This window comes from Triturus cristatus, chromosome 1_1, assembly GCF_964204655.1.
Source record: "Triturus cristatus chromosome 1_1, aTriCri1.1, whole genome shotgun sequence".
Classification (NCBI taxonomy): Eukaryota; Metazoa; Chordata; class Amphibia; order Caudata; family Salamandridae; genus Triturus; species Triturus cristatus.
The window spans coordinates 311,574,530-311,590,279 of NC_140579.1; positions in this window are offsets into that span (position 1 = coordinate 311,574,530).

Genomic DNA, 15,750 nt, shown 5'->3' on the forward strand with positions numbered 1-15,750 from the left:
ACGGCTGATAGCCAGAAACCGGTCCTAGGATGCTTGATTCCGGTCCAGGGAAGACATGGCTTGGCAGTTCGGGCTGGACTGTTCCCATGAGGCACAGGGTGAAGACTGATTTGCATATGGCCATGTCTGAACTGGGGTGGCGTAGTGGGCAAAAGAACGATGGATTTAACCCAGATCACTTGACTGGGGGAGAATGTCTGCATTGTCAGCATTCCGTCCATCATTTGTTTGTTGTAACGCTTTTCGCCCTAAGTGGGATGGGTATTCCCAGACGTGGGACCCGTGCTCACTACGCCACTGGAGTCAAGCTATCCTGGCTGATGACAGCTGATAGCCAGAAACCGGTCCTAGGATGCTTGATTCCGGTCCAGGGAAGACATGGCTTGGCAGTTCTGGCTGGACTGTTCCCATGAGGCACAGGGTCAAGACTGATTTGCATATGGCCATGTCTGAACTGGGGTGGCGTAGTGGGCAAAAGAACGATGGATTTAACCCAGATCTCTTGACTGGGGGAGAATGTCTGCATTGTCAGCATTCCGTCCATCATTTGTTTGTTGTAACGCTTTTCGGCCTAAGTGGGATGGGTATTCCCAGACGTGGGACCCGTGCTCACTACGCCACTGGAGTCAAGCTATCCTGGCTGATGACGGCTGATAGCCAGAAACAGGTCCTAGGATGCTTGATTCCGGTCCAGGGAAGACATGGCTTGGCAGTTCGGGCTGGACTGTTCCCATGAGGCACAGGGTCAAGACTGATTTGCATATGGCCATGTCTGAACTGGGGTGGCGTAGTGGGCAAAAGAACGATGGATTTAACCCAGATCTCTTGACTGGGGGAGAATGTCTGCATTGTCAGCATTCCGTCCATCATTTGTTTGTTGTAACGCTTTTCGCCCTAAGTGGGATGGGTATTCCCAGACGTGGGACCTGTGCTCACTACGCCACTGGAGTCAAGCTATCCTGGCTGATGACGGCTGATAGCCAGAAACCGGTCCTAGGATGCTTGATTCCGGTCCAGGGAAGACATGGCTTGGCAGTTCGGACTGGACTGTTCCCATGAGGCACAGGGTCAAGACTGATTTGCATATGGCCATGTCTGAACTGGGGTGGCGTAGTGGGCAAAAGAACGATGGATTTAACCCAGATCTCTTGACTGGGGGAGAATGTCTGCATTGTCAGCATTCCGTCCATCATTTGTTTGTTGTAACGCTTTTCGCCCTAAGTGGGATGGGTATTCCCAGACGTGGGACCCGTGCTCACTACGCCACTGGAGTCAAGCTATCCTGGCTGATGACGGCTGATAGCCAGAAACCGGTCCTAGGATGCTTGATTCCGGTCCAGGGAAGACATGGCTTGGCAGTTCGGGCTGGACTGTTCCCATGAGGCACAGGGTCAAGACTGATTTGCATATGGCCATGTCTGAACTGGGGTGGCGTAGTGGGCAAAAGAACGATGGATTTAACCCAGATCTCTTGACTGGGGGAGAATGTCTGCATTGTCAGCATTCCGTCCATCATTTGTTTGTTGTAACGCTTTTCGCCCTAAGTGGGATGGGTATTCCCAGACGTGGGACCCGTGCTCACTACGCCACTGGAGTCAAGCTATCCTGGCTGATGACGGCTGATAGCTAGAAACCGGTCCTAGGATGCTTGATTCCGGTCCAGGGGAGACATGGCTTGGCAGTTCGGGCTGGACTGTTCCCATGAGGCACAGGGTCAAGACTGATTTGCATATGGCCATGTCTGAACTGGGGTGGCGTAGTGGGCAAAAGAACGATGGATTTAACCCAGATCTCTTGACTGGGGGAGAATGTCTGCATTGTCAGCATTCCGTCCATCATTTGTTTGTTGTAACGCTTTTCGCCCTAAGTGGGATGTGTATTCCCAGACGTGGGACCCGTGCTCACTACGCCACTGGAGTCAAGCTATCCTGGCTGATGACGGCTGATAGCCAGAAACCGGTCCTAGGATGCTTGATTCCGGTCCAGGGAAGACATGGCTTGGCAGTTCGGGCTGGACTGTTCCCATGAGGCACAGGGTCAAGACTGATTTGCATATGACCATGTATGAACTGGGGTGGCGTAGTGGGCAAAAGAACGATGGATTTAACCCAGATCTCTTGACTGGGGGAGAATGTCTGCATTGTCAGCATTCCGTCCATCATTTGTTTGTTGTAACGCTTTTCGCCCTAAGTGGGATGGGTATTCCCAGACGTGGGACCCGTGCTCACTACGCCACTGGAGTCAAGCTATCCTGGCTGATGACGGCTGATAGCCAGAAACCGGTCCTAGGATGCTTGATTCCGGTCCAGGGAAGACATGGCTTGGCAGTTCGGGCTGGACTGTTCCCATGAGGCACAGGGTCAAGACTGATTTGCATATGGCCATGTCTGAACTGGGGTGGCGTAGTGGGCAAAAGAACGATGGATTTAACCCAGATCTCTTGACTGGGGGAGAATGTCTGCATTGTCAGCATTCCGTCCATCATTTGTTTGTTGTAACGCTTTTCGCCCTAAGTGGGATGGGTATTCCCAGACGTGGGACCCGTGCTCACTACGCCACTGGAGTCAAGCTATCCTGGCTGATGACGGCTGATAGCCAGAAACCGGTCCTAGGATGCTTGATTCCGGTCCAGGGAAGACATGGCTTGGCAGTTCGGGCTGGACTGTTCCCATGAGGCACAGGGTCAAGACTGATTTGCATATGGCCATGTCTGAACTGGGGTGGCGTAGTGGGCAAAAGAACGATGGATTTAACCCAGATCTCTTGACTGGGGAGAATGTCTGCATTGTCAGCATTCCGTCCATCATTTGTTTGTTGTAACGCTTTTCGCCCTAAGTGGGATGGGTATTCCCAGACGTGGGACCCGTGCTCACTACGCCACTGGAGTCAAGCTATCCTGGCTGATGACGGCTGATAGCCAGAAACCGGTCCTAGGATGCTTGATTCCGGTCCAGGGAAGACATGGCTTGGCAGTTCGGGCTGGACTGTTCCCATGAGGCACAGGGTCAAGACTGATTTGCATATGGCCATGTCTGAACTGGGGTGGCGTAGTGGGCAAAAGAACGATGGATTTAACCCAGATCTCTTGACTGGGGGAGAATGTCTGCATTGTCAGCATTCCGTCCATCATTTGTTTGTTGTAACGCTTTTCGCCCTAAGTGGGATGTGTATTCCCAAACGTGGGACCCGTGCTCACTACGCCACTGGAGTCAAGCTATCCTGGCTGATGACGGCTGATAGCCAGAAACCGGTCCTAGGATGCTTGATTCCGGTCCAGGGAAGACATGGCTTGGCAGTTCGGGCTGGACTGTTCCCATGAGGCACAGGGTCAAGACTGATTTGCATATGGCCATGTCTGAACTGGGGTGGCGTAGTGGGCAAAAGAACGATGGATTTAACCCAGATCTCTTGACTGGGGGAGAATGTATGCATTGTCAGCATTCCGTCCATCATTTGTTTGTTGTAACGCTTTTCGCCCTAAGTGGGATGGGTATTCCCAGACGTGGGACCCGTGCTCACTACGCCACTGGAGTCAAGCTATCCTGGCTGATGACGGCTGATAGCCAGAAACCGGTCCTAGGATGCTTGATTCCGGTCCAGGGAAGACATGGCTTGGCAGTTCGGGCTGGACTGTTCCCATGAGGCACAGGGTCAAGACTGATTTGCATATGGCCATGTCTGAACTGGGGTGGCGTAGTGGGCAAAAGAACGATGGATTTAACCCAGATCTCTTGACTGGGGGAGAATGTCTGCATTGTCAGCATTCCGTCCATCATTTGTTTGTTGTAACGCTTTTCGCCCTAAGTGGGATGGGTATTCCCAGACGTGGGACCCGTGCTCACTACGCCACTGGAGTCAAGCTATCCTGGCTGATGACGGCTGATATCCAGAAACCGGTCCTAGGATGCTTGATTCCGGTCCAGGGAAGACATGGCTTGGCAGTTCGGGCTGGACTGTTCCCATGAGGCACAGGGTCAAGACTGATTTGCATATGGCCATGTCTGAACTGGGGTGGCGTAGTGGGCAAAAGAACGATGGATTTAACCCAGATCTCTTCACTGGGGGAGAATGTCTGCATTGTCAGCATTCCGTCCATCATTTGTTTGTTGTAACGCTTTTCGCCCTAAGTGGGATGGGTATTCCCAGACGTGGGACCCGTGCTCACTACGCCACTGGAGTCAAGCTATCCTGGCTGATGACGGCTGATAGCCAGAAACCGGTCCTAGGATGCTTGATTCCGGTCCAGGGAAGACATGGCTTGGCAGTTCGGGCTGGACTGTTCCCATGAGGCACAGGGTCAAGACTGATTTGCATATGGCCATGTCTGAACTGGGGTGGCGTAGTGGGCAAAAGAACGATGGATTTAACCCAGATCTCTTGACTGGGGCAGAATGTCTGCATTGTCAGCATTCCGTCCATCATTTGTTTGTTGTAACGCTTTTTGCCCTAAGTGGGATGGGTATTCCCAGACGTGGAACCCGTGCTCACTACGCCACTGGAGTCAAGCTATCCTGGCTGATGACGGCTGATAGCCAGAAACCGGTCCTAGGATGCTTGATTCCGGTCCAGGGAAGACATGGCTTGGCAGTTCGGGCTGGACTGTTCCCATGAGGCACAGGGTCAAGACTGATTTGCATATGGCCACGTCTGAACTGGGGTGGCGTAGTGGGCAAAAGAACGATGGATTTAACCCAGATCTCTTGACTGGGGGAGAATGTCTGCATTGTCAGCATTCTGTCCATCATTTGTTTGTTGTAACGCTTTTCACCCTAAGTGGGATGGCTATTCCCAGACGTGGGACCCGTGCTCACTACGCCACTGGAGTCAAGCTATCCTGGCTGATGACGGCTGATAGCCAGAAACCGGTCCTAGGATGCTTAATTCCGGTCCAGGGAAGACATGGCTTGGCAGTTCGGGCTGGACTGCTCCCATGAGGCACAGGGTCAAGACTGATTTGCATATGGCCATGTCTGAACTGGGGTGGCGTAGTGGGCAAAAGAACGATGGATTTAACCCAGATCTGTTGACTGGGGGAGAATGTCTGCATTGTCAGCATTCCGTCCATCATTTGTTTGTTGTAACGCTTTTCGCCCTAAGTGGGATGGGTATTCCCAGACGTGGGACCCGTGCTCACTACGCCACTGGAGTCAAGCTATCCTGGCTGATGACGGCTGATAGCCAGAAACCGGTCCTAGGATGCTTGATTCCGGTCCAGGGAAGACATGGCTTGGCAGTTCGGGCTGGACTGTTCCCATGAGGCACAGGGTCAAGACTGATTTGCATATGGCCATGTCTGAACTGGGGTGGCGTAGTGGGCAAAAGAACGATGGATTTAACCCAGATCTCTTGACTGGGGGAGAATGTCTGCATTGTCAGCATTCCGTCCATCATTTGTTTGTTGTAACGCTTTTCGCCCTAAGTGGGATCTGTATTCCCAGACGTGGGACCCGTGCTCACTACGCCACTGGAGTCAAGCTATCCTGGCTGATGACGGCTGATAGCCAGAAACCGGTCCTAGGATGCTTGATTCCGGTCCAGGGAAGACATGGCTTGGCAGTTCGGGCTGGACTGTTCCCATGAGGCACAGGGTCAAGACTGATTTGCATATGGCCATGTCTGAACTGGGGTGACGTAGTGGGCAAAAGAACGATAGATTTAACCCAGATCTCTTGACTGGGGGAGAATGTCTGCATTGTCAGCATTCCGTCCATCATTTGTTTGTTGTAACGCTTTTCGCCCTAAGTGGGATGGGTATTCCCAGACGTGGGACCCGTGCTCACTACGCCACTGGAGTCAAGCTATCCTGGCTGATGACGGCTGATAGCCAGAAACCGGTCCTAGGATGCTTGATTCCGGTCCAGGGAAGACATGGCTTGGCAGTTCGGGCTGGACTGTTCCCATGAGGCACAGGGTCAAGACTGATTTGCATATGGCCATGTCTGAACTGGGGTGGCGTAGTGGGCAAAAGAACGATGGATTTAACCCAGATCTCTTGACTGGGGGAGAATGTCTGCATTGTCAGCATTCCGTCCATCATTTGTTTGTTGTAACGCTTTTCGCCCTAAGTGGGATGGGTATTCCCAGACGTGGGACCCGTGCTCACTACGCCACTGGAGTCAAGCTATCCTGGCTGATGACGGCTGATAGCCAGAAACCGGTCCTAGGATGCTTGATTCCGGTCCAGGGAAGACATGGCTTGGCAGTTCGGGCTGGACTGTTCCCATGAGTCACAGGGTCAAGACTGATTTGCATATGGCCATGTCTGAACTGGGGTGGCGTAGTGGGCAAAAGAACGATGGATTTAACCCAGATCTCTTGACTGGGGGAGAATGTCTGCATTGTCAGCATTCCGTCCATCATTTGTTTGTTGTAACGCTTTTCGCTCTAAGTGGGATGGGTATTCCCAGACGTGGGACCCGTGCTCACTACGCCACTGGAGTCAAGCTATCCTGGCTGATGACGGCTGATAGCCAGAAACCGGTCCTAGGATGCTTGATTCCGGTCCAGGGAAGACATGGCTTGGCAGTTCGGGCTGGACTGTTCCCATGAGGCACAGGGTCAAGACTGATTTGCATATGGCCATGTCTGAACTGGGGTGGCGTAGTGGGCAAAAGAACGATGGATTTAACCCAGATCTCTTGACTGGGGGAGAATGTCTGCATTGTCAGCATTCCGTCCATCATTTGTTTGTTGTAACGCTTTTCGCCCTAAGTGGGATGGGTATTCCCAGACGTGGGACCCGTGCTCACTACGCCACTGGAGTCAAGCTATCCTGGCTGATGACGGCTGATAGCCAGAAACCGGTCCTAGGATGCTTGATTCCGGTCCAGGGAAGACATGGCTTGGCAGTTAGGGCTGGACTGTTCCCATGAGGCACAGGGTCAAGACTGATTTGCATATGGCCATGTCTGAACTGGGGTGGCGTAGTGGGCAAAAGAACGATGGATTTAACCCAGATCTTTTGACTGGGGGAGAATGTCTGCATTGTCAGCATTCCGTCCATCATTTGTTTGTTGTAACGCTTTTCGCCCTAAGTGGGATGGGTATTCCCAGATGTGGGACCCGTGCTCACTACGCCACTGGAGTCAAGCTATCCTGGCTGATGACGGCTGATAGCCAGAAACCGGTCCTAGGATGCTTGATTCCGGTCCAGGGAAGACATGGCTTGGCAGTTCGGGCTGGACTGTTCCCATGAGGCACAGGGTCAAGACTGATTTGCATATGGCCATGTCTGAACTGGGGTGGCGTAGTGGGCAAAAGAACGATGGATTTAACCCAGATCTCTTGACTGGGGGAGAATGTCTGCATTGTCAGCATTCCGTCCATCATTTGTTTGTTGTAACGCTTTTCGCCCTAAGTGGGATGGGTATTCCCAGACGTGGGACCCGTGCTCACTACGCCACTGGAGTCAAGCTATCCTTGCTGATGACGGCTGATAGCCAGAAACCGGTCCTAGGATGCTTGATTCCGGTCCAGGGAAGACATGGCTTGGCAGTTCGGGCTGGACTGTTCCCATGAGGCATAGGGTCAAGACTGATTTGCATATGGCCATGTCTGAACTGGGGTTGCGTAGTGGGCAAAAGAACGATGGATTTAACCCAGATCTCTTGACTGGGGGAGAATGTCTGCATTGTCAGCATTCCGTCCATCATTTGTTTGTTGTAACGCTTTTCGCCCTAAGTGGGATGGGTATTCCCAGACGTGGGACCCGTGCTCACTACGCCACTGGAGTCAAGCTATCCTGGCTGATGACGGCTGATAGCCAGAAACCGGTCCTAGGATGCTTGATTCCTGTCCAGGGAAGACATGACTTGGCAGTTCGGGCTGGACTGTTCCCATGAGGCACAGGGTCAAGACTGACTTGCATATGGCCATGTCTGAACTGGGGTGGCGTAGTGGGCAAAAGAACGATGGATTTAACCCCGATCTCTTGACTGGGGGAGAATGTCTGCATTGTCAGCATTCCGTCCATCATTTGTTTGTTGTAACGCTTTTCGCCCTAAGTGGGATGGGTATTCCCAGACGTGGGACCCGTGCTCACTACGCCACTGGAGTCAAGCTATCCTGGCTGATGACGGCTGATAGCCAGAAACCGGTCCTAGGATGCTTGATTCCGGTCCAGGGAAGACATGGCTTGGCAGTTCGGGCTGGACTGTTCCCATGAGGCACAGGGTCAAGACTGATTTGCATATGGCCATGTCTGAACTGGGGTGGCGTAGTGGGCAAAAGAACGATGGATTTAACCCAGATCTCTTGACTGGGGGAGAATGTCTGCATTGTCAGCATTCCGTCCATCATTTGTTTGTTGTAACGCTTTTCGCCCTAAGTGGGATGGGTATTCCCAGACGTGGGACCCGTGCTCACTACGCCACTGGAGTCAAGCTATCCTGGCTGATGACGGCTGATAGCCAGAAACCGGTCCTAGGATGCTTGATTCCGGTCCAGGGAAGACATGGCTTGGCAGTTCGGGCTGGACTGTTCCCATGAGGCACAGGGTCAAGACTGATTTGCATATGGCCATGTCTGAACTGGGGTGGCGTAGTGGGCAAAAGAACGATGGATTTAACCCAGATCTCTTGACTGGGGGAGAATGTCTGCATTGTCAGCATTCCGTCCATCATTTGTTTGTTGTAACGCTTTTCGCCCTAAGTGGGATGGGTATTCCCAGACGTGGGACCCGTGCTCACTACGCCACTGGAGTCAAGCTATCCTGGCTGATGACGGCTGATAGCCAGAAACCGGTCCTAGGATGCTTGATTCCGGTCCAGGGAAGACATGGCTTGGCAGTTCTGGCTGGACTGTTCCCATGAGGCACAGGGTCAAGACTGATTTGCATATGGCCATGTCTGAACTGGGGTGGCGTAGTGGGCAAAAGAACGATGGATTTAACCCAGATCTCTTGACTGGGGGAGAATGTCTGCATTGTCAGCATTCCGTCCATCATTTGTTTGTTGTAACGCTTTTCGCCCTAAGTGGGATGGGTATTCCCAGACGTGGGACCCGTGCTCACTACGCCACTGGAGTCAAGCTATCCTGGCTGATGACGGCTGATAGCCAGAAACCGGTCCTAGGATGCTTGATTCCGGTCCAGGGAAGACATGGCTTGGCAGTTCGGGCTGGACTGTTCCCATGAGGCACAGGGTCAAGAGTGATTTGCATATGGCCATGTCTGAACTGGGGTGGCGTAGTGGGCAAAAGAACGATGGATTTAACCCAGATCTCTTGACTGGGGGAGAATGTCTGCATTGTCAGCATTCCGTCCATCATTTGTTTGTTGTAACGCTTTTCGCCCTAAGTGGGATGGGTATTCCCAGACGTGGGACCCGTGCTCACTACGCCACTGGAGTCAAGCTATCCTGGCTGATGATGGCTGATAGCCAGAAACCGGTCCTAGGATGCTTGATTCCGGTCCAGGGAAGACATGGCTTGGCAGTTCGGGCTGGACTGTTCCCATAAGGCACAGGGTCAAGACTGATTTGCATATGGCCATGTCTGAACTGGGGTGGCGTAGTGGGCAAAAGAACGATGGATTTAACCCAGATCTCTTGACTGGGGGAGAATGTCTGCATTGTCAGCATTCCGTCCATCATTTGTTTGTTGTAACGCTTTTCGCCCTAAGTGGGATGTGTATTCCCAGACGTGGGACCCGTGCTCACTACGCCACTGGAGTCGAGCTATCCTGGCTGATGACGGCTGATAGCCAGAAACCGGTCCTAGGATGCTTGATTCCGGTCCAGGGAAGACATGGCTTGGCAGTTCGGGCTGGACTGTTCCCATGAGGCACAGGGTCAAGACTGATTTGCATATGGCCATGTCTGAACTGGGGTGGCGTAGTGGGCAAAAGAACGATGGATTTAACCCAGATCTCTTGACTGGGGGAGAATGTCTGCATTGTCAGCATTCCGTCCATCATTTGTTTGTTGTAACGCTTTTCGCCCTAAGTGGGTTGGGTATTCCCAGACGTGGGACACGTGCTCACTACGCCACTGGAGTCAAGCTATCCTGGCTGATGACGGCTGATAGCCAGAAACCGGTCCAGGGATGCTTGATTCCGGTCCAGGGAAGACATGGCTTGGCAGTTCGGGCTGGACTGTTCCCATGAGGCACAGGGTCAAGACTGATTTGCATATGGCCATGTCTGAACTGGGGTGGCGTAGTGGGCAAAAGAACGATGGATTTAACCCAGATCTCTTGACTGGGGGAGAATGTCTGCATTGTCAGCATTCCGTCCATCATTTGTTTGTTGTAACGCTTTTCGCCCTAAGTGGGATGGGTATTCCCAGACGTGGGACCCGTGCTCACTACGCCACTGGAGTCAAGCTATCCTGGCTGATGACGGCTGATAGCCAGAAACCGGTCCTAGGATGCTTAATTCCGGTCCAGGGAAGACATGGCTTGGCAGTTCGGGCTGGACTGTTCCCATGAGGCACAGGGTCAAGACTGATTTGCATATGGCCATGTCTGAACTGGGGTGGCGTAGTGGGCAAAAGAACGATGGATTTAACCCAGATCTCTTGACTGGGGGAGAATGTCTGCATTGTCAGCATTCCGTCCATCATTTGTTTGTTGTAACGCTTTTCGCCCTAAGTGGGATGGGTATTCCCAGACGTGGGACCCGTGCTCACTACTCCACTGGAGTCAAGCTATCCTGGCTGATGACGGCTGATAGCCAGAAACCGGTCCTAGGATGCTTGATTCCGGTCCAGGGAAGACATGGCTTGGCAGTTCGGGCTGGACTGTTCCCATGAGGCACAGGGTCAAGACTGATTTGCATATGGCCATGTCTGAACTGGGGTGGCGTAGTGGGCAAAAGAACGATGGATTTAACCCAGATCTCTTGACTGGGGGAGAATGTCTGCATTGTCAGCATTCCATCCATCATTTGTTTGTTGTAACGCTTTTCGCCCTAAGTGGGATGGGTATTCCCAGACGTGGGACCCGTGCTCACTACGCCACTGGAGTCAAGCTATCCTGGCTGATGACGGCTGATAGCCAGAAACCGGTCCTAGGATGCTTGATTCCGGTCCAGGGAAGACATGGCTTGGCAGTTCGGGCTGGACTGTTCCCATGAGGCACAGGGTCAAGACTGATTTGCATATGGCCATGTCTGAACTGGGGTGGCGTAGTGGGCAAAAGAACGATGGATTTAACCCAGATCTCTTGACTGGGGGAGAATGTCTGCATTGTCAGCATTCCGTCCATCATTTGTTTGTTGTAACGCTTTTCGCCCTAAGTGGGATGGGTATTCCCAGACGTGGGACCCGTGCTCACTACGCCACTGGAGTCAAGCTATCCTGGCTGATGACGGCTGATAGCCAGAAACCGGTCCTAGGATGCTTGATTCCGGTCCAGGGAAGACATGGCTTGGCAGTTCGGGCTGGACTGTTCCCATGAGGCACAGGGTCAAGACTGATTTGCATATGGCCATGTCTGAACTGGGGTGGCGTAGTGGGCAAAAGAACGATGGATTTAACCCAGATCTCTTGACTGGGGGAGAATGTCTGCATTGTCAGCATTCCGTCCATCATTTGTTTGTTGTAACGCTTTTCGCCCTAAGTGGGATGTGTATTCCCAAACGTGGGACCCGTGCTCACTACGCCACTGGAGTCAAGCTATCCTGGCTGATGACGGCTGATAGCCAGAAACCGGTCCTAGGATGCTTGATTCCGGTCCAGGGAAGACATGGCTTGGCAGTTCGGGCTGGACTGTTCCCATGAGGCACAGGGTCAAGACTGATTTGCATATGGCCATGTCTGAACTGGGGTGGCGTAGTGGGCAAAAGAACGATGGATTTAACCCAGATCTCTTGACTGGGGGAGAATGTCTGCATTGTCAGCATTCCGTCCATCATTTGTTTGTTGTAACGCTTTTCGCCCTAAGTGGGATGGGTATTCCCAGACGTGGGACCCGTGCTCACTACGCCACTGGAGTCAAGCTATCCTGGCTGATGACGGCTGATAGCCAGAAACCGGTCCTAGGATGCTTGATTCCGGTCCAGGGAAGACATGGCTTGGCAGTTCGGGCTGGACTGTTCCCATGAGGCACAGGGTCAAGACTGATTTGCATATGGCCATGTCTGAACTGGGGTGGCGTAGTGGGCAAAAGAACGATGGATTTAACCCAGATCTCTTGACTGGGGGAGAATGTCTGCATTGTCAGCATTCCGTCCATCATTTGTTTGTTGTAACGCTTTTCGCCCTAAGTGGGATGGGTATTCCCAGACGTGGGACCCGTGCTCACTACGCCACTGGAGTCAAGCTATCCTGGCTGATGACGGCTGATAGCCAGAAACCGGTCCTAGGATGCTTGATTCCGGTCCAGGGAAGACATGGCTTGGCAGTTCGGGCTGGACTATTCCCATGAGGCACAGGGTCAAGACTGATTTGCATATGGCCATGTCTGAACTGGGGTGGCGTAGTGGGCAAAAGAACGATGGATTTAACCCAGATCTCTTCACTGGGGGAGAATGTCGGCATTGTCAGCATTCCGTCCATCATTTGTTTGTTGTAACGCTTTTCGCCCTAAGTGGGATGGGTATTCCCAGACGTGGGACCCGTGCTCACTACGCCACTGGAGTCAAGCTATCCTGGCTGATGACGGCTGATAGCCAGAAACCGGTCCTAGGATGCTTGATTCCGGTCCAGGGAAGACATGGCTTGGCAGTTCGGGCTGGACTGTTCCCATGAGGCACAGGGTGAAGACTGATTTGCATATGGCCATGTCTGAACTGGGGTGGCGTAGTGGGCAAAAGAACGATGGATTTAACCCAGATCACTTGACTGGGGGAGAATGTCTGCATTGTCAGCATTCCGTCCATCATTTGTTTGTTGTAACGCTTTTTGCCCTAAGTGGGATGGGTATTCCCAGACGTGGAACCCGTGCTCACTACGCCACTGGAGTCAAGCTATCCTGGCTGATGACGGCTGATAGCCAGAAACCGGTCCTAGGATGCTTGATTCCGGTCCAGGGAAGACATGGCTTGGCAGTTCGGGCTGGACTGTTCCCATGAGGCACAGGGTCAAGACTGATTTGCATATGGCCACGTCTGAACTGGGGTGGCGTAGTGGGCAAAAGAACGATGGATTTAACCCAGATCTCTTGACTGGGGGAGAATGTCTGCATTGTCAGCATTCCGTCCATCATTTGTTTGTTGTAACGCTTTTCGCCCTAAGTGGGATGGGTATTCCCAGACGTGGGACCCGTGCTCACTACGCCACTGGAGTCAAGCTATCCTGGCTGATGACGGCTGATAGCCAGAAACCGGTCCTAGGATGCTTAATTCCGGTCCAGGGAAGACATGGCTTGGCAGTTCGGGCTGGACTGTTCCCATGAGGCACAGGGTCAAGACTGATTTGCATATGGCCATGTCTGAACTGGGGTGGCGTAGTGGGCAAAAGAACGATGGATTTAACCCAGATCTCTTGACTGGGGGAGAATGTCTGCATTGTCAGCATTCCGTCCATCATTTGTTTGTTGTAACGCTTTTCGCCCTAAGTGGGATGGGTATTCCCAGACGTGGGACCCGTGCTCACTACGCCACTGGAGTCAAGCTATCCTGGCTGATGACGGCTGATAGCCAGAAACCGGTCCTAGGATGCTTGATTCCGGTCCAGGGAAGACATGGCTTGGCAGTTCTGGCTGGACTGTTCCCATGAGGCACAGGGTCAAGACTGATTTGCATATGGCCATGTCTGAACTGGGGTGGCGTAGTGGGCAAAAGAACAATGGATTTAACCCAGATCTCTTGACTGGGGGAGAATGTCTGCATTGTCAGCATTCCGTCCATCATTTGTTTGTTGTAACGCTTTTCGGCCTAAGTGGGATGGGTATTCCCAGACGTGGGACCCGTGCTCACTACGCCACTGGAGTCAAGCTATCCTGGCTGATGACGGCTGATAGCCAGAAACAGGTCCTAGGATGCTTGATTCCGGTCCAGGGAAGACATGGCTTGGCAGTTCGGGCTGGACTGTTCCCATGAGGCACAGGGTCAAGACTGATTTGCATATGGCCATGTCTGAACTGGGGTGGCGTAGTGGGCAAAAGAACGATGGATTTAACCCAGATCTCTTGACTGGGGGAGAATGTCTGCATTGTCAGCATTCCGTCCATCATTTGTTTGTTGTAACGCTTTTCGCCCTAAGTGGGATGGGTATTCCCAGACGTGGGACCTGTGCTCACTACGCCACTGGAGTCAAGCTATCCTGGCTGATGACGGCTGATAGCCAGAAACCGGTCCTAGGATGCTTGATTCCGGTCCAGGGAAGACATGGCTTGGCAGTTCGGACTGGACTGTTCCCATGAGGCACAGGGTCAAGACTGATTTGCATATGGCCATGTCTGAACTGGGGTGGCGTAGTGGGCAAAAGAACGATGGATTTAACCCAGATCTCTTGACTGGGGGAGAATGTCTGCATTGTCAGCATTCCGTCCATCATTTGTTTGTTGTAACGCTTTTCGCCCTAAGTGGGATGGGTATTCCCAGACGTGGGACCCGTGCTCACTACGCCACTGGAGTCAAGCTATCCTGGCTGATGACGGCTGATAGCCAGAAACCGGTCCTAGGATGCTTGATTCCGGTCCAGGGAAGACATGGCTTGGCAGTTCGGGCTGGACTGTTCCCATGAGGCACAGGGTCAAGACTGATTTGCATATGGCCATGTCTGAACTGGGGTGGCGTAGTGGGCAAAAGAACGATGGATTTAACCCAGATCTCTTGACTGGGGGAGAATGTCTGCATTGTCAGCATTCCGTCCATCATTTGTTTGTTGTAACGCTTTTCGCCCTAAGTGGGATGGGTATTCCCAGACGTGGGACCCGTGCTCACTACGCCACTGGAGTCAAGCTATCCTGGCTGATGACGGCTGATAGCTAGAAACCGGTCCTAGGATGCTTGATTCCGGTCCAGGGGAGACATGGCTTGGCAGTTCGGGCTGGACTGTTCCCATGAGGCACAGGGTCAAGACTGATTTGCATATGGCCATGTCTGAACTGGGGTGGCGTAGTGGGCAAAAGAACAATGGATTTAACCCAGATCTCTTGACTGGGGGAGAATGTCTGCATTGTCAGCATTCCGTCCATCATTTGTTTGTTGTAACGCTTTTCGCCCTAAGTGGGATGTGTATTCCCAGACGTGGGACCCGTGCTCACTACGCCACTGGAGTCAAGCTATCCTGGCTGATGACGGCTGATAGCCAGAAACCGGTCCTAGGATGCTTGATTCCGGTCCAGGGAAGACATGGCTTGGCAGTTCGGGCTGGACTGTTCCCATGAGGCACAGGGTCAAGACTGATTTGCATATGGCCATGTCTGAACTGGGGTGGCGTAGTGGGCAAAAGAACGATGGATTTAACCCAGATCTCTTGACTGGGGGAGAATGTCTGCATTGTCAGCATTCCGTCCATCATTTGTTTGTTGTAACGCTTTTCGCCCTAAGTGGGATGTGTATTCCCAGACGTGGGACCCGTGCTCACTACGCCACTGGAGTCAAGCTATCCTGGCTGATGACGGCTGATAGCCAGAAACCGGTCCTAGGATGCTTGATTCCGGTCCAGGGAAGACATGGCTTGGCAGTTCGGGCTGGACTGTTCCCATGAGGCACAGGGTCAAGACTGATTTGCATATGACCATGTATGAACTGGGATGGCGTAGTGGGCAAAAGAACGATGGATTTAACCCAGATCTCTTGACTGGGGGAGAATGTCTGCATTGTCAGCATTCCGTCCATCATTTGTTTGTTGTAACGCTTTTCGC